The sequence below is a fragment of the Eptatretus burgeri genome, chromosome 10 (genome assembly GCF_056783735.1).
Source record: "Eptatretus burgeri isolate ZD-2024b chromosome 10, Ebu_testis_v1, whole genome shotgun sequence".
In the NCBI taxonomy this organism is placed as follows: domain Eukaryota; kingdom Metazoa; phylum Chordata; class Myxini; order Myxiniformes; family Myxinidae; genus Eptatretus; species Eptatretus burgeri.
Genome location: NC_140970.1, coordinates 103,705,398 through 103,733,286, shown reverse-complemented (window position 1 = coordinate 103,733,286; position 27,889 = coordinate 103,705,398). Strand labels below are relative to the sequence as shown.

The 27,889-nt window shown below is 43.1% G+C and overlaps 1 long non-coding RNA gene across 3 annotated transcripts in view; it reads left to right on the top strand.

Moving 5' to 3' along the window:
- Positions 1-27,889, top strand: part of LOC147019341 (uncharacterized) — a 127,265-nt gene that overhangs the window by 47,569 nt on the left and 51,807 nt on the right. For all 3 annotated transcript variants that reach the window (XR_015062746.1, XR_015062747.1, XR_015062745.1), the window contains exon 2: positions 4,493-4,659. This is a non-coding gene — a long non-coding RNA (uncharacterized LOC147019341). The remainder of the gene's footprint in view (positions 1-4,492; positions 4,660-27,889) is intronic.

Genomic DNA, 27,889 nt, shown 5'->3' with positions numbered 1-27,889 from the left:
TATACCCATCCTTCCCAGTCATACCCAACTACTCCTGAATTCTGGGTCTTTTGCACCCAAGAAGGTGGTAAAGTTTCTGGCAACGCTCGGCTCTGCAACCGGACCAGACGGCATCAGCTCACGTGTCCTAAAAACCTGCTCTGCTGCCCTTGAGGTTCCTCTCTTTGCCATGTTCACCCTGTCATTTACCATCGCTCATCTTCCATCTGCTTGGAAATCAGCCAACATCACAGCATTACATAAAAAGGTGCAAAAATGGATCCCCTGAACTATAGACAAATTAGCTTACCTATAATTATCAGCAAGGTCATGAAATTCATCATAGCAGTTGATGTAAAATCATTCCTTTCTGCAACAGCTTCATCTCAGGTCATCAATTTGGATTCAGACCTGGTCACTCTACCTTGGACATGCTGCTTCTACTCTCCCAACAATGTATGGAGACCCTCAATATCAGACACGAGATCAGGGCCATCTCTCTGGACATACCTTGAGCATTCGATACATTTGGCATCCTCTCCAACTGTTCCGAGAAGGACAAATGTGACATCAAAGAATGTTATACATTATATGATTCGGGAATCGTTGTACGTTATAAGAGAATGTTATACGTTATATGATTAGGGAATCCAAGGCCAATTCCACTCTTGGATTACTGGCTTCCTCCTCTCTCGTAGCCAATGTGTGGCTCTCAACAGAACCCTTTCATCACCTCTCCCTCTCAATGCTGGAGTACCTCAAGGCAGTGTTCTAGGCCCCATCTGATTCCTAATCTTCATCTGATTCTCTGGAAAACCCTCTTTATCTCTTTGCTGATGACTCCACTCTCTGCTGGTACATCCCTCGTACTTCTGACAGACAGACAGACAGACAGGCAGCAGCCTCTTTCCTCTTCTCAGACATTGACACAATCGGAAACTGGTCAAAGACTTCGACATCAAATCAGTTTTTTCAATCCTGAGAAATCTCATACACTTTTTGCCTCTCTTTCTGAAAGGACGGCACCTCAAATCCTCCCATCTACTTTCTCACCAACCCTCTCAAAGAGGTTCAGTCGCTAAAACTATTGGGTCTCACTCTCAGCCATGATCTCTCTTGGACAAGCCACATTTCAGAGTTGGCCTCCAAAGCGAGATGCTGACTGGGCATCTTCCATTGTGCAAAGTCCTTCCTTGGCACACCTCAGCTCCTATCCACCTGCAAGGCTTTCATCCGCAGCTCGATGGAGTACTGTTCTCCTCTCTCCCCTTTTGTAGCTCTTCAAATCCCCCCATGCATTGCTTCACCCCCTCCTCTCACTCACGGGAAGAGCTGCCTTAAAGCTGGGTCTTGGCACGATCTTCTTCCGTAGGCACTCGCATCACGTGCTCGAAAAAGCCCCTCTGGGCACTCGTGAAGTGAATTGGCTCACGAGCCTTCGGTTTTGCCGCAAACTTTTGTTACAAGTGCTCATGAAGCAATATGAAGTGGTTTTGAAAATGCGTTCATGGGTGACGAAAATATGTGGCTGATAGTTTGTGGAAAGGAATATGGAATGACAAAAAGTGGTGTCGTCACTCAAATCTGGCGCTCTGATTGGCCCCGACCCCCCCCCGCCCCTGAATGGCCCGGCCGCGATGGCTGGAAACCGCAACATTCCACTTCCGGCAAGATGACTCCAAGCCGTAAAAATGTCTTGCTTCGTCCTCACGACATGATATGAATTGCCCACACCGAACTCCACATCATGAATTGCCTTGCACGAACCCCAGGGCCTTTCCCTGACGACCGGCCGAGAGTGGTGTCGGTTCCGCTTGCTCGCTCGGGCGCCGGCCTCTGACTATGTAGCTATTGGTACCAAGCTACGAGCCACACTCTCGCTGATATTGGGGTCATTTGCTTCTGTGTTGTGAAAAACAACATCCGTGCAGCTTCTTTAAGAGATATTCATTCATATGCCTTTTCAATGCAACCGGCAATCTCCCCCCCCCAGATCATCGGAAGCTTGAGTCGATCATCTCGAGCTGCCGAGCATATTGTATAATTCGCCGCAAAGGTTGGGTTGAGGGATCATTTGAGGACGGCAGCTCTGCGCTGTTAATGGTCGTGTGGTGCCGTCGCGGCCTTTCTATAACCCTTCCCCAAGCCGTGCACGTGCTGCACGTGTTGGCCTCCGCGAGGACCCACATTCAGATTTACATCAGAAATACGCAGAAAAGAAGAGTAGAAATGAAGTTTAGTGGTGTAAGCAAACTTACTGATGAGATCCTCGCAACGCACTTCCCATTTGAACCGCCAGACAAAAGGGAAGGGACTATCTACACGTGTATTAATGGAATAACTGTCTTGGGACCACTGTATGTTGGATGCATGCGGTTCCGAGAACCGCAACAATGTATATAATTGTATATATATATGTATATATATATATATATATATATATATATATATATATATATATATATATATATATATATATATATATATTGTATATATTTGTATGCACAACAGAACACATAACAAGGCAGGAGACGAGGGGCAGGAGAGGGAAGCACAAAACAGTGGGGAACAGAGACATTAGGAGATCTGTGGAAGGGGTTAGGGATGGGGCAGAGTACACGGGGTAAACAAGATGGACATGACAGGGACTTTCAGGAAGGAAAACAGGGTATTTGAAGGAGGTGGGTTTGGGGTGGATTAACATGGGTAGAATAGATTGTGGTTTTAGATGGGGGAAGATACGAGATGGTGGTGAACAGCTGTTTTGATAACATGGAGGGAAGAGTGGGATTGAAGAGAGCGTGGGAGTGTGTTCCAAAAATGGGAAAACAGAGGAATGAAAGAGTGAAGGTGTGCAATGATTCTCGATTAGGGTAGTTTTACCAGAAGGGGGTTGCTGACGTACCTTGAGCGCCCTGTGGAAATATTGGGGGACATATCTCAGAGAGAGCAGGGGGAGGGGGGCGAGGCTGGAGTGGAGATGGTGGAAGACAGAAAGATCACCGACCTGCCTGGGGTGAGAGTGAGAGGCCAAAAGACTCAGCCTCATCGCGGGAGATGCAATGATCTGAAGTGCTTTGGTTTCCACAGCGTGAAGCCGAGAAAGGTGAGAGACTGGGGCACCATCCCAGAGGAGAGAGCAGTACTCCATCAGGCTGCGGACTAAAGCTTTGTATGTGGTTAGGAACTCAGGTGGGCCGAGGAAGGACTTTGCACGACGGAGGATTCCCAGTTGGCGACTGGCTTTGGAGGCCAGCTTGGAGATGTGTGCTTTCCCAGGAAAGATTGTGGCAGATAGTGAGAACCAGAAGCTTGAGACAGAACTTCTTCAAGAGGATTGTTGAGAAGTTGCTTGTGGGGGGAGGGGGGTGGTTGCAGACTGTTCTTTCGGAGAGACATAGTGAGAGTGTGAGATTTGTCTGAATTGAAAGACATGTTCCAAGTGTTGGACCAGTTTGTGATTTTATCCAGATCTGCAGAGAGCGACGAAGCTGCGGCTTGCCGGTCTGAGGGATCACAGATGGTACGGCAGAGGGTGAAGTCATCAGCAAAGAGGTATAGAGGATTTTCCAGAGAGTCGGAGAGATCATTGATGAAAACCAGAAAAAGAACAGGGCCCAGAACGCTACCTTGAGGAACTCCAGCCTGGACAGGAAGAGGGGATGAGAGAACTCCATTTAGGGCCACACGTTGACTGCGACAGGAGAGGAAGTCTGTGAGCCATGAGTGGAGATGGCCTTGGATACCAAAGAATAAATGGTGATGGATCACCTTGAGTGTGAAATATCGGGATGACAGTTTATAGCTCGGCCAAGATTCAATCCCAGGCTGAGAGGCGAGTATGCGTACCTCTGAGTTATCCTGCCACCCCCTCAGTCATACATGATGATCAATAACATAAATATATATATATATATATATATATATATAGACACACACACACACACACACACACACACACACACACACACACACACACCCACACACACACACACACACACACACACCTATCTGGCATAATCGTTCAGATCCCTCACCTTAGACATCCTGACTATAATTCACAGACCAGTGTTTGTATGTGTGTTTGTTTGTCAAGATACTCATCCTACATGTCTGGACTGATTGCATCCAGACTTACCACATAGGATCAGCATGATCCCAATTATTGCACAGGTGTATTTTTATATTTGCCGGTGGTCTTGGGAGGGGGGGGGGGGTGGAGATGGACACAAAATATTTATGTAAATGTGTATTGTGTGGCACCCCCTGTAGGTGGCCGTGGGCTGCTCTGATGCGATGATCACGAATTATACAGGCGTCGTGATTGGACGAGATGTTCTCAATTTTGTGTAGTGTTTTCCGTTTTTCTCCTTAATGTGCAACTTTTGTTTGTGCTTGATGAAATTCAGCCATGTGTTGGAATGTATTTTGTTTACACAATATGTATTAAAAATTAAGTGGTTGCTAGATGGTAGTCACAAAGGTATTAACAATGTTGTGGTTTGCATTGCAGCCTGACGAGGAGTCACGGTTTGGAAGGTGAACATGGCGAGAGATCGGCGATGGATGGGCAGGTGGAGCCATCGAGGGATCCAAAGATGGATCGATAGACGGAGTAGAGAAAAACCGAGCATTCCGACTGATGATGCATATCCGTCCCGAAGTCTCTCGACACCAAAGGTAGGAAATCTGTCAAGCAATAAACTAAAGAAATATCTGTGTTGGGGTGTGTACAGTGAGCTAAAGAAATAAGTAAATATCTACACAGTGATGGTGTGCGTGGGGAGGTATGTCAGATTCGAGAGAAGTGTGGGTGTGGACGTGAGTTTGAGTCGGTGAGAGGGTTGCATGTTCATCAAAGTCGGATGGGTTGTGGATGAGAACAGGGTGGTGTTGTGACTGCAGAGGGATGTAAGAGTTTTGAAATGTGTGTGTGAGAGTTTCAGTCAATAAGAGGGTTGAGGATTCATCAGAGCTGGATGGGCTGTGTGCGTAAGGTGTGTGTGTGTGTGTGTGTGTGTGTGTGTGTGTGTGTGTGTGTGTGTGTGTGTGTGTGTGTGTGTGTGTGTGTGTGTGTGTGTGTGTGTGAGAAGGAGGTACAACAACGCAATGCCTTCGAAAAGGGGGCACGTAGGATGAGCGGGAGAAACAGCCAGGTAGCAAACCGCAGTGTTTTCGGTCCGAGGGTTGTACTTCAGCATGGAAAGGATGTGAGGAGGAGAGTGAAACGACCAGGTATGGGAGAAAGGGGAGTATGGGAGAGGATGTATGAAGTGGTGCATGAGGCGCTTCAGATTTTGAAAGGAAGGACGAAGCACGAAGAACTCACGTAACGTGTCAAATAGGATGGTGTATCAGACGATGCATCAACGGCGGTAAACTTCTGAAATTTTATTTTCTACAACCTTTAAAATCTTTATTTTACCTTCAACTGAGTTAAATCCTTGAACGCTGAAGAACACAAATCACCTCCTTGGCACTTTTAAAAAGTGTTCGGGTTAGGGTTAGGTGTGTGGCCCTAAACCCTTCCGTTTCGGAGTACTTAGACAAACCATTACGTCATTTTACGTCATCTCAACCAATCAAATTTGTCATTATTACTATATCTGGTATAATTGCAATGAACACTGACATGATTTACATGATTTTAACTTCGGTTGTTTTTGAATTTTTTTTTATTTTATTTCCAACATGCTCGAGGTAACTTAACCAGACTTGCTTCCGCGTCGAGTCGTAGCAAGCACTTTAAAATGGTACGTCCTGCTTCCTTGCTTGATGCTCAGCAAAAAAAAACAAAACCACGTGTAGAGCACGGTCAAACCACAATAGGTTGGCAACCATTGCACATGCTTGATGGGCCGAATGACATTGAAGTTCCTCCTGCATTGAAGTTCATTGTAAGGGACTTTCACATTAACTGTTTGGAGGCTCTTCTCACTGCAGCTACCTTTTTGGTCCAAGACCTTCTGTTTTTAACGACTTCAGAGAGAAACAAGGCCAACATTTAGTTCATCGTTCGACTCCCCTTACTATCTGGCATTGGAAACCTTTGTTATCCATAAATGGCCCACACTTTTACAACAGATATTTGAGCCGACTTAAGAAGAGGCTCGGTGAGGGAATATCATCACTACAATTCACACATCAATAACATCACTTTAAAGGTTTCAGCACCGCAGACCATGCTTGTCCTGGAAGCACGTGTGGCTCGTGTCGCATAGCCATGTGCTATCACGAGAGGCCCAACGTGAAGGTTGTTGGGTGTGACAATCACTCTCAGATGGTTCCTCCAGGTGAATCAGTCTGTATTGCGAACTCCAGGTGAATCTACATCCCAGTGCGTCGTCGTTTGTAAATTTGTTGAATGTCTTCACCGTTATACCCATTATTTGGTTCTTTGATGCTCTGACGTGCTTTTCTTCCTCCAATCTACTTTTCCCCTCTTTTTTTTTCTCTGCTGAAGTTTCCAAATTGGTTTGTATATCGTGTATTGATGGTTTTCGTGTAACCAAGCAGAGTACAGTACTTGAGAAACCATTTGTTTACAACTTGATTTTTCAGCCTCTGTGCCAGGCACAGTTGTTCCCTGAACGTATCTTATCCCACAATGATGTAGGTGTTCAATCAATCTCCCACTTATACGATTAGCAAAGTTAACCTCCATTTTGTTGTTTTTGTTGTTGTTCATCGTTTGTGCAATCACATTCCTGTGTTCAATTTCACTCCCTCGTGTATTTTTAACATGCACATTTTTTATTTTTAACATTAACTTCTTTTTTTTAAACACTATAACCTCATTAGGCGTCACAAGTATCTGCGATGTTATCTGCTCTTTCGAGCCATGAAACAGAAAAGCAATATGCTGCAACCGAAATTAGTAATTAGATAAGTTCAAGGAACGGAAACTTTGTTGTGATCATGAAGGCTCAGGCCCAAGAGAAGGAAGCTGCAAAATGGTTACCTTTATCAGGAGGCAACATAAGCACCATGTGTGTTCTTCATGGTTTTTTTCCCCCTCAAATTGGTGGGAGAAAGGGCTGGTGGTTTGGCACCGAGACTAATGTACGAGTATTTCGCATCGACCCGATCCTTGGCAAGCGAGAAAGTAAAGGGTAACCTTTAATGTGTAATTATTTAGCTCTTCTTCCACATCTTTTATCTTTATCTTTATCCATAAACCTTTATCTTTATCCATAAACATACGTCTGGTAGAGAGGGTCATGCTCTGACATTATTTGGAAGTACACTTTACATTTTTAAGAATGAAGAAATGACACCATCAAAAACATGATTCGGTTAAAATTATGAACAGTACCAGGTCAGGTCAGGTCAGGTATGGGAGCATGCGCCGGAGCAACGCGTCGCTGCGTCCACTTTCTGCCGGTACTCCAGGGGCCTCCGTCTGGCCATCCCCCAAGCAGATGCCTGGCCCATCCCCATCTGCTGGAGATGTTGAACAACCTGCTGCAACCATGAGGCACGTGGTCGGCCCATTGGCCTCCTCCACTCACGAGGCTCCCTCGTTGAGAGAATCTGGTGAGCAGGATCAGCGTCAGGAAAACGAGCCGCATGTCCACACAGCCGCAGCTGACGCTCATGGACTATGCAGGTAACAAATTGCATTTGAGTCTCTCAACAACCGCTCGTTGGACACAAAGTCCGACCAGCGATAACCAAGGATTGTCAGAAGAGACCTGGTACCAAAGGAATTAAGTCTCTGTCTCAGATCCTCGGTCAGAGTCCAAGTCTCACATCCATAGAGCAAGACTGGAAACACCAAGGACCTGAAGACTTGGACTTTCATCCTCCTGCACAGGTACCGGCAGCACCAGACCCCATGATCCAGTGAATCCATGACTCCCCAAGCCTGACCCAGACGTCTATTGACTTCTGACTTACAGCCAGCAGAAACATGAAAATCACTGACAAGGGAAGTGAATCCCTCCGTGACTTCAACATCCTCACCACAAACAGGTACAGACAGGACAGCAGCATCCAAGATGTCATTGAAAGCCTGGATCTTAGTTTTGACTCAGGAAACCCGTAATCCCAGCGTTAATCCAATTAACAGGCTGGCTGGAAAAGAAAATCTAACTGAGTGGTATGGCCTTGCAAGGTTAATACCTCATCAGACATGAAGATGTTAAAAGTCCATCAGTTCATTATATGTCTGGCACACCTGCCATCAGCATTCTTCATAAAAATTTAGTGCTTCATCTAAAGAATTCCAAAGTTTTTTTTCTCTCTCTTCCTTTCTAACCTCTCAATGGTTATAAAAATAACAGCAAAATGAAATCATATAAATCCCGAATTGCAACGGATACACTTTAAAATGTAATCCTATTTCCTAATCTTAAATTAGACTGGAGTCAATATGGTGACGGTCATCGGGGCTGAACCGTACGATAGACGAGTTATTTCATTAATAAACGTTTCACATAAGTTCATCAATTACAGGTGTTTGTACGTGATTGCGCTGCGGACGCCACACCTGGAAATCTAGTGATGCGAGCGATTTCACTCCGTGTTTTCCCTTCTTTATGCAGAAGCACAATGATATGGCGATCTTCTCCTGGAATTTTAGCCATTTTGTTTTTCGCTAACAGTTCATCCTGATGGATCTGTCCTCTGCAGGATGAAAAGTGTGTTTTTCGCTTTATAGATGTGGACAGAACACCTGATGTTAATGATGAGCAGCAGCACCTGCCAATGAGCTCTACCGAGTGCATGTTTGTTTGTCGACCATCGACAGGTCACAATTTTAAACCGATCTTCACGAAACTTCACCATTTTATGGAGGTAGTCTGAACTGAGAAGATTTTTGAGGTCAAAGGTCGAATTTCTAAAATCGTCATTTTTCATCCGATCGACTTGAAATTTGAATGGGATTTGCATGTTACGTCACTGAATTCAGAAACCAACTCTTTCTGAGATCAAAAGGTCAAACTTCTAAAATCATCTATTTTCAACTGAAAAATTGTCAATTTACATCCTATTAACTTGCAAGTTGAACAGGATTTGCATGGTCCATCACTGGATTTGGACACAAACTATTTTTTTGGGGTCAAAAGGTCAACTCAACGTCAAACTTCTAAACTCATCAATTTCAATCTGACAAAATAATAAATTTTCATCCGATTGGAGCTTTGATTAATATTGTCATTTTAATCGTAACAAAATTGGACAATTTGATGTATCCATGGCAACCTTTGGAGAGGGGGAGGGGGTGGATTTTTCTGCACGATGTCTTTTTTTTTTCTGTTTGTTTTTCTGTTTGTTTGTATTTGTCTGTCTGTTTGTTTGCTCGATATCTGAAAAAGTTGTGGATGGATTCAGATGGAATTTGGTGGATACGTTGGGTGGGTGTGTGACAAGGAAGAATTGATTCGATGTTGGTGAAGATCCAAATCCAGATCCAGATACGATGATCTTTTTTTAATTTTTAAAGTGCTTCTTCACCATTGAGAGCACCAAAAAGGATATATAGCACGATATTTGAAAACATTATTGGACCCGATATGTTTTACTGGATCAGGCATTGCATGACGGAGGTATGCACTCTACCAAGTGCCCTTGTAGTTTACATTGAGTTGTTGTCACGAGTTTTCAAAGATTCTGATAGATGTCAATTAAAGATTGGTCGTTAGTAGTGTAGAAAACGTTGCTTCCTTGACATAGCTGGTGCCGTCTTGCTCTTTTGTGCTGGAAAAACAGATTTCCACACTTGTGACATGTTTTGTATTCATACCTGTGTCTATGTACGTGAATGGTGTCTGATTTTCCACATTCCTTTACTGTATGTACACAATACAAATGCATAATAATATTTTTGCCGGTGGTTTCCTCGGCTCTTATGGGGTTTTTTTCACCTGACATTCATCTGTAAGCTTCAGCAATTTCCAACCACCAGTACAGTCCTCACCATCACAGATGATTTGCATTCTTTTAAGGTGTGGTTCCTGCAGAAAAGACATCATTATGTAGGTCCTCAAGCCAGCAGAATGCGTTTTCCTCGGGGTGTGGCACTCAGACGATGCCAGAAATGGAAATCTACAGCACTCACTCACGCAAAAGCGGAAACGACGCGGTTGTGACCTCGCCTGATAAATCTTTAATAAGCAATGAAAGCAACGCACTTTGTGCTCCGTCCTCCATCGTGAATTTTTCATGTGTGCCTATTTAAAGCAGGTCTCACTGCACATCCTCTCTCGTGGAATGGGCCTCGTGAGAAATCCCGACCTTTCTGCGCTCCCTTTGCCTGCATCAGCAACAAGGAACGCAACCCCTCCCCCCTCCTCCTCCCCGACACCCTTCCCTTCCCAAACCTGCTCTTGGAGAGTGTACACAGGGCGACATCTCAACGCTGCTGCTATTAGTAGCATATTGTAATGACAGGTAGACAGGTCCACGAAGAAATGCTTCACATTGTTGGTTCACGAGCGCCAGCCAGAGTGACCACTATATTCGTTATGTCTGTGTGTCTGTCTGTCCAGAGCATATTTCCATGGACTTTGATCCGATCTTGATGAAACTTGGTTATGTGTTCGATATCAATGTCTAGTTGTGTTTTCCTGGATGAGGGCGTGCTACGCCCATTGTGGGCGGAGCCACGCCCAAAAAATAGCCATTTTTAGGGGATAGTCGGATTAAAAATCTATCTTCTCCTAGGGAATTTACTGAATGGAATGGGTTCTTCGGTATTTGAATAACAAAATGAATTATCTAAAACTTTTCGTTGTCTGATTTTTCATTTTCCTCCCAAGGTCAAGGTCAAAAACTTAGAAAATTGCAAATTTTGACATAAAAATCATACGACCGCCCAAACTTTGAGAGCTCGGATGACAATATTTTTTTATGCATAATCTTGAGGTCATTCCCCACCTAATGTCTCGAAACCATTTTGCTCTATCTCGAACACCTTGCCCGTGGCGCCCTCTTCAAGTTTGTTTTTACGCTGATTTCATCAAAGTATGGATAATCCGAGGAGTGCGAAATGTCATATAGCCTATATGACGTTATATTGTTCCTGGAATGTTCCAGAGGAAGTTTTGCACCAAAGGTCATAATCCTTGACCTTTGACCTTTAAAGTTCACAAAGGTCAAATTTTCAAAGTTGTGGGAATCGAACCGGGTTTTTGACCTTCTTCGACGAACTAACTCCATTAAGCTATAGCACGAATCCTGTTTCCTTATTTTAATGTCCACACATTGTTTTGTGAACTTTAAAGGTTATGCAGAGGTCAAATTTTTTAAGTTGTTGAACGAAACCGGGTTTTCAACATTTTGCAGGTAATAACCCGTCACCCGTACCACATCATGTTGATCATTTTTATAACTTGGTCAAACATTATCACATTGTCTCATCCTTGACTTCTGAAACAATCTACATCGTCAAATACCGCTCGTGAACCATCGTCGTCTTCAGACTTGTTCTTTTTATTTTTTTATTCATTTCGTAGCAACTTGCTGAAGAACTTCACATTCTGCAGCTCAACTGTAACTGTATTCTTGGTTTAAAAGCAAATTCATTTCACGGAGTACGTCTCATCTAAATAGATATTTTAAAGTGCTTACCTGTGTGTTTGTACGTTATTCTTTCACGGCCGAACTATAGCACCTGGAGACCCCAATTTTGGGTGGAGGTTCCTCAGAATCTGGGCAAGGATTTCAGCGACTACGCATTGGCCTTGACGTCCGTATTGGGGTCAGGAAAGGCCATTATAAAGTGTACATTGGGATGTGGGGTCAGGTAGTGCTGCCGCCGACCCACAGGTAAAAGGTAACCACCATGAGGCCAACAACTTCATCGCTTTTCAACGTCCACCACGTCCTGAATCCGATGCTGGGAAAAACTCACCCAGCCGGGCAGCGCCGGGTATCCCCTGCCAGTAGAGTGCAGATATTGTCATGTTAGGTATGGTGGACCACGGTTCATTGCAATCTCATCACCAGAGGGAATGTGAAGCAGTTGTGGTTCCTTAATTATCTCTGTTGTCCATAAGAGAGACAATGCCTTAATGTGGCTCAGGTGTTCAAAAATGAAAGTACTACCAGGTAGCACAAGTCTCGCTTACAATGAAAGGGATTTCGTTTGTGCATAATTTTGATGCTCGGGTCACAATTTCAAAAGCAATCGGCACGATAGTTTTCTGCGCATTCTGGATCGTTCAGCAGATGTCTGATCGCAGAGTCGCAATTTGGAGCAAATGCGAGCAAATACCACCTGTCACTTCACTGACAGGAATAATGAGAGGGAAGAGAGGGAGAGGAGTGCGGCACAGAGACAGGGGGAGAGTGAGGAGGTGGGGGGAGGAGAGAGTAGGGGGAGGGAGGGAGAGTGAGGAGTGGGGGAAGGGAGGGCAGCAAGGGGTGAGAGGAAGGGAAGGCAGCAAGAGGTGAGAGGAGAGGAGGGGAGGGAGGGAGGGAGAGTGAGGAGGTGTGGGGGAAGGGAAGGCAGCAAGAGGTGAGAGGAAGGGAAGGCAGTCGTGCGATGGAGCATAAATTACGATCCATACCATCTCATCAAAATTCTTCTGCATCGAATAACAGTGAAGATGGAAACAAAAGAATGTCTGAAATACATTTTCTACCAGTTATACTATAAATACCGCCCAGAGACAAGCACCACCTATACATGTCCGGAGATAAACAGTCGCAGACAAACACCCGGACGCCTCCGGAGCCAAGCCGTCAGGAGACAAACACTGCTCGGACATGTCCGGAGACAAACTCCCGTTCGGACGTGTCTGGAGACGAATACCGCCCAGATGCGTCCGAAAATGAACACCACCCTGACGCGTCCGGAGACGAACACTGCCCAGACGCGTCCGAAGACGAACACCACCCAGACGCATCCAGAGCCAAGATGTCCAGAGACAAACACCGCCCGGATATAAACACCGCCCAGACGCGACTGGAGAAAAACCTGTTGTTCAAATTTTTGACAGATTTTACCTCTCCAAGGCAACTTTAGGTCGACCAGACAGTTGTCAGGTCTGAGGATAGTGGCCTTTTAGCAGTTTGCAATTTTGTGCGATCCACACCCAACGATGACTTGCTCAGGTTAGCCATTATCATGCAGAATGGCTTTGATGCTCTCAATTTCAGAAGCACGCTTTCATGGTGAACAGAATGCCAAGGCTCGAGTCACAAGATTGTTGAAGAGGACAATCTTGTAACGATTGGTAGGACTTTGAGTCCCATTGTGTATACTGTCCTGTGAAGGTAGGCTTATGGTAGATGGTGGTCAAGATCTTATCTTGAGAGATCTCAACTAGCACATCGAGAAAAGTCAGCGTGTTCACTCACTCCATCTCAAAGGTGAATTTGAGTGCAGGATGGAGTGTGGTGTTGAGATGCGTAAGGAAATCTATGCATTCAGGAGCAGAATAATAAATAAATCAATCAATCGCAAAAGCATCATGAAAATACACGTGAGGCATGAGGTTGGTGGATAAATCTTGAAAGGCATGCTTCTTGTGGAAACTTGACGAAGATGTAAGTGAGTACCGGACCTCGTGGGGATCCCCATCGCAGCACCGTCTCATTGTGCATACGTGACGTCATTGAAGCTGAACTCAACTCCGCTCGTTGATTTCAGCTTCAATCACAACCAACATACTTCAATGAGTTCAGATGCTGCTGTTTCTATTAGGATTTGGTTCGAGAGCAGCAACATTGAAAAATCTGAACAGGCCTTCCCTGAGCCATGACGGAAACTGAACTGAACCACTCTTGGAGGACTTGGACGTCTTGGAATGCCATTGGAGTGTGACAGTAAACAGAGGAAAGTCCAACAGTGAACTTACACTTTCTCTGAAAGAGAAATGGTGTAGTATTATGCCTGAAATCTATCAAAGCTCACTGCAATCTTTACAAAAAGCATATGGTTATAAAGAATAGGTTTATAAGTGACACCCGATTAGAAATCCAAACTGTTGAGTGAAATTGTTGGTCCTTACTTTTCTCTAAAGTTTTTGATAAACTACATGTATACGTGCAGGATGTATCGATAAATGTGTGAGCAAAGAGGGCAGCACAGTCGTGCTCGAAGTGTCAGTTTCAGCTGTGGCCAATGTGTCGAGGGAGTTTGGCACGCATTCGTGACATCTGTATCGTGGCTAATCCCACATGATCATCAAACGGCCCAGGGTTTGTGACCCAGCCAAGGATACCAATGGTTAAGTGCAAGCCTCGATGTGATTTAACTCTCATTAATAACCCTCACCTCATGCTTCAGCTTCCACATCTTTTCCTTTTGATCTGTGCTCCTTTGTTCACATCGTTTCAACGGTTAACTGCAATTGATGTCACCCTCCTGGAATGAGGCATTTCGAGGGATGGGACTTTGGGTTTCTCGATCGATCGTTCCCAGTCATAATATTTATTCCATCTTGCACGGCGTACAAAAAAATTGAGATCACGCAAATTTAAACTTTGAACGTGGTGACACCAAGAGGATAATTTTGACTGTTGCGGCTGTTGTTACGAACATTGAAATCTTCAAATGTGATTTTTTTTCGTGAGAGTCTCACTCTTTCATTGACGCTCATGGTGTCACCCGCAATAAACCTGGAGGGGGTCATAGTGAGGCTGTTGTCGACAAAATGTCCCGTCCAGAGAATCTGGTATTTGATGAAGACGCTTGTCTGCGCCTGGATCGGTTTGAGGATAGAGGTGTAGCGGCTGAAAGCCGAATCTTATCGATGTTCCTCCTGAAGACTGTCATTGCTCTTCGCTTCTTCAGGTTCCTTCTAATAACTCTAATGCAGCATTTGGTCTTTCATTTGATACTAAGCCTGGCATTGGCTTTTGATACTAACCTTTGATACTACATTTGATAGTTTGATACCAGTACTTTGATACATTTGATACTAACACATTGAATTAACACCAGGGGGTTGACTCAGCCTGTCTTCCTTCTGAGGTTGGCAAAATGAGCACCAATGTACTGGTAACAGGGTCACTGAATCGGTGGCATAGCTGTGCCCCTAACCAATGATGCAGCCAGCAGCCAAAAAATAAAAACAGTTGCACACTAAGGGAAGGGATTTGATACTGACTTGAATGTACTGTATAATTTTTGCAAAAGGTACTACACCACGACCGTGCACAAGTGCAAGCAACTGCATAACTGCCTCGGTGTCCTCTCGAAGGTTCAACAGCTGGTTCAGGTATGTACGATAGTGTGTGTAAACTTATACCATCAAAAATTACTCTGTTTATATCAGTTCTATTTGGTCATTGGCCGACACTCTGTGTCTCCAAGAGCTGACCACAGAGCATACTTTCCTTTATGATAACATCTTTTCAGACATAGCAAAATGTTCAGGAATATTTGCCATTCCAGTGGGAGGCTTCCAAAGGGAAGAGTTTGCATCACCAAGTTGAATTGTTCACGTAATAGCAATAACAGTTTTTAGCAGTAATGTTATAAGACGTGGTTCAACATCGTCAGGTACTTTAGACATTATTTTCGACTTGTTGATATATCTTGCAAAAGGGCATCTCGCGTGCGCTGGCAGACACTGAGGATGCCATCATAATCTTTCACAAACAGAACGTACTGTGCACCTGTATCGTGGAGCAATTGCCGATTTCTTTAAGTCATTGGCTTCACTAACCCTTGCAGTAGCAGCCTGATTACGAGGGGGCATACATGTTATCATGGGAATTTATTCCACCTGCCACCGAAGTGAGATGGAGGTTATGTTCCCCCCCCCCCTTCCCTCCAATATGTCTATTTGTCTGTGAGCAGGACATCTCAAAAAGTTGTGGACGGATTTGGATGAAACTTGGTGGATAGGTTGGGTGTGTGTGTGACAAGGACCAACTGATTCGATTTTGGTGAAGATCCGTATCCGGGTGCGAGAATTTCTAATTTTTTAAAAAGCCATTCTTCACAATTGAGAGATGGGACCAAAAACTATACATAGCACGATATTTCAAAACGTTATGGATGGGTTACGACGAGACTAGGTGGACGAGTTGGGTAAGGTGACGAGACGAGCCGATTCGATTCGATTTTGGTTCTGGTCCGGATGCAGATCCGGTCTATCATTGGGATACAGAACGTGAACTGTTCAGCCTCACCGGATGTATGCGCTCTACCCGAATGTCGTTCAAGTCTTTTTATGCCTCCGCACCAAGGGTGCCGGAGGCATTATGTTTCCGGGTTGTCCGTCCGGATTTTCGTTTATGCGACAACTCAAGAAGCAAATTGTAGAATTTCATCAAACTTGGTAAAAAGGTAAAGTAAGACAGGGCAATTAAGTGATTAGATTTTGGGCCAGATGCGATAAAGGTCAAGGGTCAAAGGTCAAGGTCAAACTCTGAAATTTTACTGTTTACGCCCTAACTCAAGAAATATTTGACAGAATTTCATCAAACTTGGTACAAAGGTAAAGTTAGACAGGGCAATTAACTGATTAGATTTTGGGCCAGATATGGTAAAGGTCAAGGGTCAAATATGTCAATACTCAAGTGTTTGTGCGGGAGAGCGGAGGCATACCCGTCGACTGCGCGCAGTCGAATTTCTCGAATTTTAAAGGAATCATTAGCATCCATATTTTTCCTCCTATTTCAATAAAAAAAAAACAAATGATGGTTGTTTGTGTACAAAATCGATTCAATGAAAATTACGTGACAGTGATAAAATAATTTTAGGTTACATTTGATTTCAGACTGCAGGAACTATAAGGAACAACAATTGATTAAATAGACCACATAACGCTGCACTATATCTGTATTACCTGTCTATTTGTAGTGTATGTTATTCCCCCCCCCCCCCCCCACCACTGAAGGTGAAGGACGTCATGTTTTCACCCCTCTCTGTCTGTCTGTTTGTTATATGCAAAATCGAAGAATTTTCAAGTATATTGGTCAGTCGATTTTTTTTTGTTGTTGTTGTTCTGTCTGTCTGTCTGTTTGGTACTTGGCAAAAAAAAAAAATTATTTTTGACATGTTTGTTGATTGCCTCCATTTGTTTGTGTGTTTGTGTGTTTGTTTCACACAAACACACAATGTGTGTGTGGCTGGAGGCGAGTGTCTGTCCACTCGCCTCCAGCCCAAACCGCTCAACCGATCATTCTGAATTTTTCAGAGATTCATGTCACCGACCCTGCGATGGTCCCGCATTGAAGTTTCGTAAAATTTGCTCGACCAAAAAGGTCTACATGGGCCAATAGGCCAATTTGAGCCAAATCGAAAATCCTCAAATTTCATCCGATTGACTTGAAATTTGAAGAGGATTTATATTTCAGGTCACTGAATTCAACTTGCCAATTATTGTTGAGGTCAACATCAACCAAAAGGACAACATAGGCCGAATTTAAAAAAAATTGTCAATTTTCATCCGATTGACTTGATATTTGAAGAGGAGTTGCACATTTGGTCATTGAATTCAACCACCAAATATTTTTGAGGTCAAATTTTTTTTAATCGATTTTGCAAGTATCGTGCTCTGCACGACGTCTTCTTGTTTGTTTGTCTGTTTTTTCGTTCTGGCAAGATATGTTAGTCAGCTTGTATGTTTTGTTTTTTTTTATTTTTATTTTTTGTTTGTCTGTAATCACGTATAAAAAATTCTGCAGAGCACAGCTATCATTGGAAATTTTTGGAACTTCGCATATCAGAGGCCTATAGAGGTCCCTTTCAGCGCACAAAACTTTGAAGGTCAAGGTCAAAGGTCAAGGTCACTTTGTCGCAAATCAGGGGAGTCGACGAAACCCTTATTTTTTGAGTAATTTTGATCGGATCGTCTTCAAACTTCAGGGGAATATAGTTCATGGCCTGGCGCTCAGCTGATTATTTTTTGGTGGCGATTGGCCTTGACCTTCATATATATATATATATATATATATATATATATATATATATATATATATATATATATATATATATATATATATATATATATATTTGTATTTTTTGTCTGTAATCACATATAAATTACTCTGCAGAGCACAGTTATCATTGGAAATTTTTGTAACTTCGCATATCAGAGGCCTATAGAGGTCCCTTTCAGTGCATAAAATTTTGAAGGTCAATTTCAAAGATCAAGGTCACTTTGTCGCAAATCAGGGGAGTTGACGAAACCCTTATTTTTTGAGTAATTTTAATCTAATCGTCTCCAAACTTTATGAGAATGTAGTATATGGTCTGGCGCTCAGCTGATTAGTTTTTGGTGGCGATTAGCCTTGACCTTCGTGGTTAGCGCCTGAGGTCAAACATATTTGACCCCAAGGTCAAATTTTCAAGTTTTAGGAACCATATCGTGTAGTATAACCAAATTGAACACCTCAATGAGTGCTTTCTAGATATGTCAAGCTTGAGACATTATGATGTCATTTGGTGACGTTATGAGGCAAACACATATTTTTCATGGTTACTCTGTAGAACGATTCTCATCGGAATCTCTCGTAGGCAGATATTCCTCAAGGAGTCGCTCCTGGTGGATAGCAGCTCTGTTCACCTCAGTGTGACCTTAAAGAAGTCACACGTGGTCACCTTTTGGCAAGATACGGGTCACCCTGTGGGTGACATTGGTTTATTTTTTTGTTTGCGTGCAGGATTCGGATGAAATTTGGTGGACAGGTTGGTCGTGTGACGAGGAAGAATCGATTCCATTTTGGTGAAGATCCGGATCTTAGTATTAATTAATATATTCTTTGCGACAATGTTATCATTATTTTTGTTTTATTTATTTTGTCATTAGCATGCCGTGCAGTGGAAGGACCGATTAAGCTGCTCTGTCCAGAATTTTTAAGTGATCCTTCACCATTGAGAGATTGTACAAAATGATATACAGTATAGCACAATCTACTATAAGTGTGTGTGTGTGTGTGTGTGTGTGTGTGTGTGTGTGTGTGTGTGTGTGTGTGTGTGTGTGTGTGTGTGTCTGTGCCGTGAGGCATGTTTTTTTGTGGAGTTCCGCTGAAACTTTCTGATGTGGAATGTGTTACACCAAAATGATCGTCATGATCTCCTGAGTTGATTAGGCTAATTAACTACAAAAATACCCGGAAGAATTCCCACGTTTTAAACGCACGACGTTTTAAGTTATATAGAGCAGCTTAATCGGTCCTTCCACTGCATGGCATACTAATTGTAAAAAATAAATAAAACAAAAATACTGATAACATTGTCACAAAGCATATATTAATTTATATTAATAATATTAACAAGAATAATAATAATAATTAATATCATTACTCTGCTATTAATAATAATTACTGCTATTAAGCAGTAATTCACAATGTCAGCAATGTAACCCATCCTTTGACTCGAAACAAGTGTCACATGAGTCCAAATATGATCGGACAATACCTTCATTGGTGTATGCAGGTGAAGGGCATCACAGAAAGTGATTAATAACATGCAAATAGTGAGCATCTTGCTGCCTTAGCCTCTTTGACCTTTCACCCATCTACCAGGGTCAGGGCCTTGGGAGCTCAGTAAATAGAGCCACGAGCTATGCCTGTCACTAATCTTGATTCGAGTTCCTTCGGAGACGTGCATGCGTACTTATTTCGTCATCGACCTGCAGACAATGCATTCATTGACTTTCCTGGATGTAGGTAACTGTTGGTGGGTTCTTCTATTAATGGTTGATTTATCAGTACTGTCATAACATTTACACTGATTTTAAACTGACTTAATTAAAAAAAAAACAGTCTTCCGAGTTCTCCTGCCTGCTGGATAGGCAGACAGCCATGCGAGAGAGGAGACATTAAGCCCACTGTCTTGTAGTTGCTTGTGGAAGTCAATGAAGTCACAGCAATCCCTTCACAAGTAAAAAAGCCTGAGATGTCTGTCTAAGGTGGAAATGTCCGATTTCCCTCCACTCGTTACCCTATCTGGGGGTGGAAATGTCCTATTTCCCTTTGTGCTGAGTTATTGTCTCTTGTTGTTTTTTTGTTTTTCTTCGATTCATTGTTTTTTTTCGATTGTCTTTCACACATCACGTCCAAGGCCGAGTTGAATGTAGTTTAGATTATGTTATTATTTTTGTGTTTTTGTCCAAGGTGAGATTCATTTTGATAAACATCGCGCTGATGTTTTCTGATGCGACATGAGTGCAGTTTGTCACCGGTGCAATGACACTGATACATCACTTTGTCGGCACGTCGCCATCCTCAGGGTCATCTCGTCATCACAATGCAAGTTTGTACATTTTTACATTTGACGTTCGACCTCCACCTTTAATTATGAAAATGCTTTCATTGTCCTGTGTTGTTGTTTTTTTTTTCATTGACGATTCACTTGTTTTCTGGTTCTCTGCACTTTATTTGGGAACATTTTGGGTGATTTAATGTTTCTAACTTGTCAATGTGTGTGAGGTCCCCATAGATAAAGCAATGAAATATCCACACCTAGCATGGCAGTTATTTTAGAGGGAATGTCAAAGTACTCCAGTCAGGAGGATTACTTCAATCCTTGACCTTGTCACAGTATTGAAAGCCTGTATTACCCTCGCACACCCACATCTGAGATCTCGCTCCAGTCTTGCAGATGACGAATGATTTGCGGTAATTGAGACAAAGGTCTTAACCCGGGTCCGACCTCATCATGACCTTTGATTTCTTCCTTCCGGGGGTCAGAGAGTGGGGAACGGGGCTTTTGGGAGCAGTTCGTCATGTCTCTTATTTATGTTCATAGTTACTAGATAGTTGAAGATGTTCCGAATGAAAGACATACAACAGCAAGTTATAGTGGAAGAGAGTTTGAATAAAAGGTATTTCATGAAAGGCAAAAACAATCATAATCTAAAAACTCATTTCTCACCTGTTCTCGGGTGATTTAATGCACTTCGGTCTGCAACTACCTGTTCACTGTACGAATAAAAGGTGCAGAGAAATATTTAAGGTGAAGACGCGAAGAGAGAAATCGGTTCCGGACCTTCCCGCTGTGCCAGAATGAGGAGACGGTGAGGTCAGGCAGACAGTACGTGCTAATGGTTGTGGCTGCTTGCGGAACAATTTCCTGATCCGGACGGTCTGACCTGAGAACTGTGGTTACGACATGCTGCATGTCATGAGAAAATCCGAAGATTGAAATATCAACACCAACCTGTTCTGGATTGCTCGCTGTCTGCTTCAGGAAATAGCTTGCACATCACTTAAATAGGCCACATGACCGCATAAGGAACTGTGTGTGTGTGTGTGTGTGTGTGTGTGTGTGTGTGTGTGTGTTTGTGTGTGTGTGTGTGTGTGTGTGTGTGTGTGTGTGTGTGTTTGTGTGTGTGTGTGTGTGTGTGTGTGTAATGTAGAATATGTAATGGGGCCACAATATTTTTGTTTCTTCAATCACTGTCGTACTTTGAATCAGCTCAATAGGCCCCAGGAGATTCTAACAAAAGCAGGTCAACATCTGTTGGCATATTGCAAGAATTCATCAAATTATATATGTATTTTTAAAAAGGTGCAATACCCTTGGGTGCTTACCTGGTAGTGGCTGAAGAAGAAAACCAGGGAACCACTGCCAGGTGTGGATAACCTCCAAAATATGTAACGGAGAAGAAAGTAAATACCGATGGATTTAAAAAAATTTTGTTAATGCTGTGCACCAATTTTGGTATATCACGGGTTTTTGAAGGTTGTGGTCAAGTTTCATCAAAATCTTGTGTGTTGTTTCTGAGAAGAAAGCAAATGCTGTTTTAGGGGGGGGGGCAACCATCCCTTCTTCCATCACTCGCTCAGATCCTGATTTATTTTTAAAATAGCGTGAACAAACTTTGGTACATCACGGGTGATGAAGGTTGTGGTCAAGTTTCACCAAAATTGTGTGTGTGGTTTTGGAGAAGAAAGCAAATACATATTTTAGGGGGCAATCCCCCTGTCGTCCCCCTTAGCCCCCGTTTTTTATTTATTTATTTATTTTGTGAACAAACTTCAGTGCATCACAGGTGATTCATTGTTTTGTTCAAGTTTCATTGGAATTGCTTGTGTGGTTTTAGAGAAGAAAGCAAATACCTATTTTGGGGGGCAACCCCCCCCCCACACCCACCCCCTCCCGGAGACCTCCTTCGAGGCCAAATTATTTACGTTTTTTTTTTTAATGCTGTGAACGAACTTTGGTGCATACCAGGTGATGAAGGTTGTGTTGAAGTTTCATCGAAATTGTGTGTGTACTTTAAGAGAAAAAGTTGCAAATGTTTGCGTACAGGTGGATGGACGGACTGACTGACTGAATGACTGACAGACGGATGATGCAGCATCCCATAAGCTACCGAGAACTACGTTCCAAGGCATTTCGGATCATTGGTATCTCCCGCGATGAGGCTGAGTCTTTGGGCCTCTCACTCTCTCACCGCAGACAGATCAGTTGTCTTTCTGTCTTCCACCATCTCCTCTGGTCTCGCCCCCCTGCTATGTCTGCGATTTGTCCCCACAATATTTCCGCAGGGCGCTCAAGGTCCGCCAACAACCCCGTCCTGGTAAAACTACCAAAATCCCGAATCACTGCTCACCTTCACTCTTTCATTCCTCTTTTTTCCTGCCTTTGGAATAAACTCCCTCACTCTATTCATTCCCATTCTTCCCTCCAGGCCTTCAAAACAGCTGTTCACCACCACCTTTTATCGTTCCCCATCCAATTCCTCGATCTTTTCTACCCCCGTGAATCCACCCCAACCCACCACCTTCAAATTCCCTGCTTTCCTTCCTGAAAGTCCCTGTAAATGTCCATCTTCTATTCCCCATGTTCCCCGTCCCATCCCTCTCCCTTCCACAGATCTCCTAATGTCTCTGGTCCCCACTGTTTTGTCCTTCCCACTCCCGCCCCTCTTGTCTCATGCCCCCCTTGCTGTGCGTTGTGTGTTAGCTCTCACACGAGCCTCGACAAGGTATACAAAAAAAAAACAGAAGAAAATGTTTTTTTAAAGGTGTACTAAAAAGAAGACTGATGTGTATAAAGTACAAATTGATGTGACAGAGTATGACAAGCTCGTTTTGCTGGTGAAGGTTGTTGTCGATCTGTGTTGGCAGATACGTAGAACAATGGATGGAATCAATAGGACGCTGATTGAGGTATGCTAACCGCCGTAAGAAGCGAGGAGAAGCTGACGTTTCAGGAGTTAATCCTTCAGAACACTCCAACCCTTTACCACCCTTCACCACTATCTCGTCTCTCTCTCTCTCTCTCTCTCTCTCTCTCTCTCTCTCTCTCTCTCTCTCTCTCTCTCTCTCTCTCTCTCTCTCTCTCTCTCTCTCTCTCTCTCTCTCTCTCTCTCTCTCTCTCTCTCTCTCTCTCTCTCTCTCTCTCTCTCTCTCTCTCTCTCTCTCTCTCTCTCTCTCATTTGGTCCGATGAATGGTTAACGCCCGAAATGTCAGGTTTTCCTTGATTCTCACGGTAGTTAGCTTGTTCTTCAATTAACGTCCCATCGATTCAATGCACCGTCATGGAGTGTGCCTCTTTTTAATAACTGTTTGTTCGTGAAAACCATCTCGAGACTGGAGAATATACAGAACACAGTGATTCACATCATTGGCATCCATGAGAGGACAAACTTTTCACAAAGCAAACATATCAATACATCCAAACATTCTTAACTAGAAAGACCTGCTCCCTTCGGAGAAGCCTGAAGGGGGGTGGGGGAGGGGGGGGTTGTAGTAGAGCAAGTACATTTTGTGCCGTGGTTAATGATCCCCCTATCTGCAGCAGGGGTCAATAAACCACTTGCACTGTGGCATTCACAGCTGAAAATCGTAAGTCATGATTTCATTTTTTTGTGCCCATGACCTGACCTTGGGGTTGCGCTGTGTCTTCCCTTCCCCTCCCCTCACACCACCTTCCCTTCCCCTCATGCTGCCTTCCCTTCAACTCAAGCTTACCCCCCCTCCCTCCTCTGTCCACCCCCCATGGACATCAACACGTACGTGCAACATTTGGTGGAGATTGCCCCAGCCCTTATTTTTCTCCATGATTTTCAGACGCACATACACACCCATACAGAGAATTGCCTTATTTTATACAGTAGGATACAGCGATTCCTGTTTTGAAGAATATTCATCCGAGTCATTCGTTTCCATTGCAGTGTCACGCCACTCACAGGCTCGAGTGTTTTGTTCTTAAACACCTAATTAGCACTTTTTTTTTAATGGTGAAAAGTTTGAAGAGCAGCTAAAGCAGCATAATCATCCTACAGCTGCCGTGCGTGATAGGAATATGGGCTTTCACCATCGTATTACTTCAAAGGCAGCAAGCAGTGCAACGTTGTTCAAAACATCAAAGTGAGACTCATTTACAAATCACATGCTATTTTGAAATGTGGGCAAATTATACACATGCAGGTTGTGCGGGTTCATTCTAAGTTGGTGGGTGTGATGTCCAAATTTACTTTTGATCATATTGTGTGTATGTGTGTGTCGGAGGATTCTATCTCGGCTTGCATTACTGGCGATGACAAGGTTCCGTGTAAAGTGGCATCTATTATAATTATTATTATTTTTTTTTTTTAAAGAAAGAGAATACCGTGACGCAATTTTGAAAAGTCTTGTAATCATGGATGTTCACTTCTTTTAGGGGTTCTGCAATGCACGACAAACTGGCGAATGTTTGAAATGAGATGAAGTACATTTTATTCTTGAAAGTTCAAAGTTTCATTGGTTGTGAATATTTTAACAATATTCACAACCAAACAAGTAGCTTCGACTGTTCCGTCTGATTTTTCTGAACAATTCAGACACATTGATGGCACGCTTTATAATTGGAATTCAGGCATTGTATTCAATTCAGGCATCATGTGAATATCTCAAGATGGAAGATGTCAAAGGTCAACTTAGCAAAATGTGCAACGCCCCTTGTTATAAAATACAGTTGCTGATGGATATTAAGAAGAGAAATAACGTCACGCTTCACGGTGATGACAAGAGTAATAAAAAGCAAGTTAAGGTATTTAAACTTAAAAAAAAATTCGGAAATACTTTACATTGCTGTCGATCTGTGGTGACAAATTGCAGGGTCATTACGAATGCTACTACGACTACTACTTTGTTCAAAGCCCCAATTATTCCCACATTATTGTGGAGTCTTGGGAGGATATTGGTACAAGTCCTCAACCCGACAACGCACCACCTGTTCATGAAAGACACGGTGAGATCTTGAACGTCCACCGACTGATGCTAGCAGACGGGACGCGTGGCTCCTCAACGTCCATCAGAGGGGGGACGACGCACTTCGCAATTCGATGCCCTACCTGTGAAGCACCAATCCAATCGGGTGTACAGTCTGATCGGGAATCGAACCGAGATGAAACAGGTCAAAGGTAGGTGTGCTACCTCTGCACCTTCTTGTGGGACTCATTACGAGCACAGAGATACAGACATTCGAACTACCATCGTGTCAAATGCATCTCTATTCTTTAAAGGATGGCTGCTTCATGTTCCTATTGAACAAGCATGATTCTTCATAATCATTAAATAATTTACTTCTGACATTAGTGTAAACGATGAGTTTGTTGACAGTGACTTCATGGCAGGCGGGGTAAATCCCTGTTTAAATTCTGCAAAATGAAACTGAAAAGTTCAAGGATGACAAAGACGGTTCGAATGTGTATTTTCGAAAGAGAAAGTGGTGCGGATGATGAATGGAGGACAAATTAATGAGGAGGAGAACGAAGGAATATGTATCTCCCTGTGTTGCCTTCCTTATTTTTGTGCCTGCACCACAAACAACAAGTCAAAATGGTGGTAAGCGACGGCAAAAATGTACATCAGCAGCCAAGGAAAGTCGTTTCAGGGCCTAACTTGATGATAAAAAAAGAATAAAACTAGCTGATGTTGAAGTATTGTTAGCAATAACAATGTTTTGGTTTTCATAACGTTACCAGATTATACAATTGAAGGTCAAACAAAAATCTTTTCGAGTGTTTGCTTTCCTTATTTTAAATTTGATGCTCACTTCCTTGGAATGCAGATAAAAGCTACAACGGGCAGAAAAAATGGGCCTTGTCTTTAAGAGAGCTCAGGGTACAAGATTGCATTTGTCATTAGGTGCCATTTCATTCCACAACACACAAAAGTATTTTATAGATATGAGGCGTGCATACCCGTCGCTTCGCTGATGGCTTTCATTAAAAGGCAGCATCGTGCACTTCACAAACATTGCAAATCTATCTGTGAATCTCAACATTCTTCTTCTTTCATGGCCACAGTGGTTCCAAGGTTCTTGTGGGGTTGGCTGGGGGAGGGGGAGTTTTTGGTCCAAGTCTTTCACAAACCGAATGGCCAGGCCTGATGCTCGACCAAGTTGCTCAAGCAGGATTTGGAATTTGGCCATCATGGTGATAACGATAGCTCGCCTACTTTTCATGAAGGACACCGTGGGATCTATAACATCGACCAAGTAATGCTGCCAAATGGGATGCCCAGTTTAATGTCCATCCGAGGGACGGCACACATGTTCAGCATGACAGTTTAAAGCTGAGATGCGATTCAAACCCAGAGTAGACAGCTTAAAAGTGACTGCACATACCTCTAGAGCCTAGGCTATTCTGGAAGTCCAATGGAATGAAAATACAGTACTGCATTGCCTGACTTGTGCACCTAAAAGATAGTGCATGGATTTGCATGGATGGCTTATAATTCGTATTTCAGGACTTGATATGAAATTCCACCTCAAGGATGACTTTGGGCTTCATGTCCAACAGCACTTTCAGACACTGGTGCTGCTTATTCCTTATTATCATTCGACATGTGATTCCATTGTTAGCAGTCGCCAGTGTTATTTAACACTCGACCAAATGTTTTGGAAAAAAAATCGAATGACTTTGAAGGTTTTTTTTTTTGACGTTTACCATGTTTTAACATGGGGAGGATAGTGATTTCCACACTGAGCTTTGGACTATTAGTGTTCATTTTGAATCCTTATTCCATTTATTCGGCTCCGTCTTGTGACTTCCTGGTAGTTTTCATCATGGTGTATGGTATGCGTCCTTATGTTATCAAAGTTTCTCCTGATTTTTGAACCTGCTATCATTTTAAGATATGCCATTTGGTGTCTCTCTATCTGACCGTGATACATTCGGTCGTTACTTATCCGATCTCAACTAAACTTGCTCGGGGTCACACGGTGGAGGTTGTCGTAACTTAATTTGCCCCCCTCCCCAAGAGTGTTTTCTGCCTTGGACAAATTCCGTGTTAATGTGTTTAAATAGCTTATCGTGACATTTTGTGGGGCACCCCTATTGGAAGTATAAGACATTATCATCCACAAACACGTATGATTGATTACCTTTTGAAATGGTCGCAACTGCTCTTTAAAACTGCATCCCAATTGTGACCTTTATTCGATGCATAACCCAATGCTTCCCGAGGGAGCGGGTGTGTACTAGTACTATAAATAAATACATAAACAAGAAAAGTTTAGGGCATGTATTTTCACAGTTAAATTAAACAGATTGTTCAGTTGGGGGAGAATGAACTGACATTTTATCACGCTCTAACAATATTAAAGTAAGGTCGAAGAACGACTCCCTTCAAGGTGAAGTACACTGAATGAGTTTTCAAGAACATTGAAATTTTTTCAAGAAATTGAAAGAACAAGAAATTCATATATATATATATATATATATATATATATATATATATATATATATATATATATATATATATATATATATATATATATGTATTGTTGCGGTCACGGGTACCGAGTGACCAGCTGTCACTCAGGGTGATTGATCCCCGGTTGTCCTCGGTAGAGCTGGACCTGGGGCCACCCCTCACAATTAACGTTGTGGTACGGTGGGTTGTTTTAGAACCATGAATGCCACCCAGTCAACCACGGGTTCCAGTGTCCGCCGTCTAATTATTGCGTTTAACTCGAGGTCACGTGGTTACCTGAGCAGGGAGTGCGCCCTCAGCAAAGCACCAATATTATCTCGATTAGATTTTAATTAGGGTGGCCGA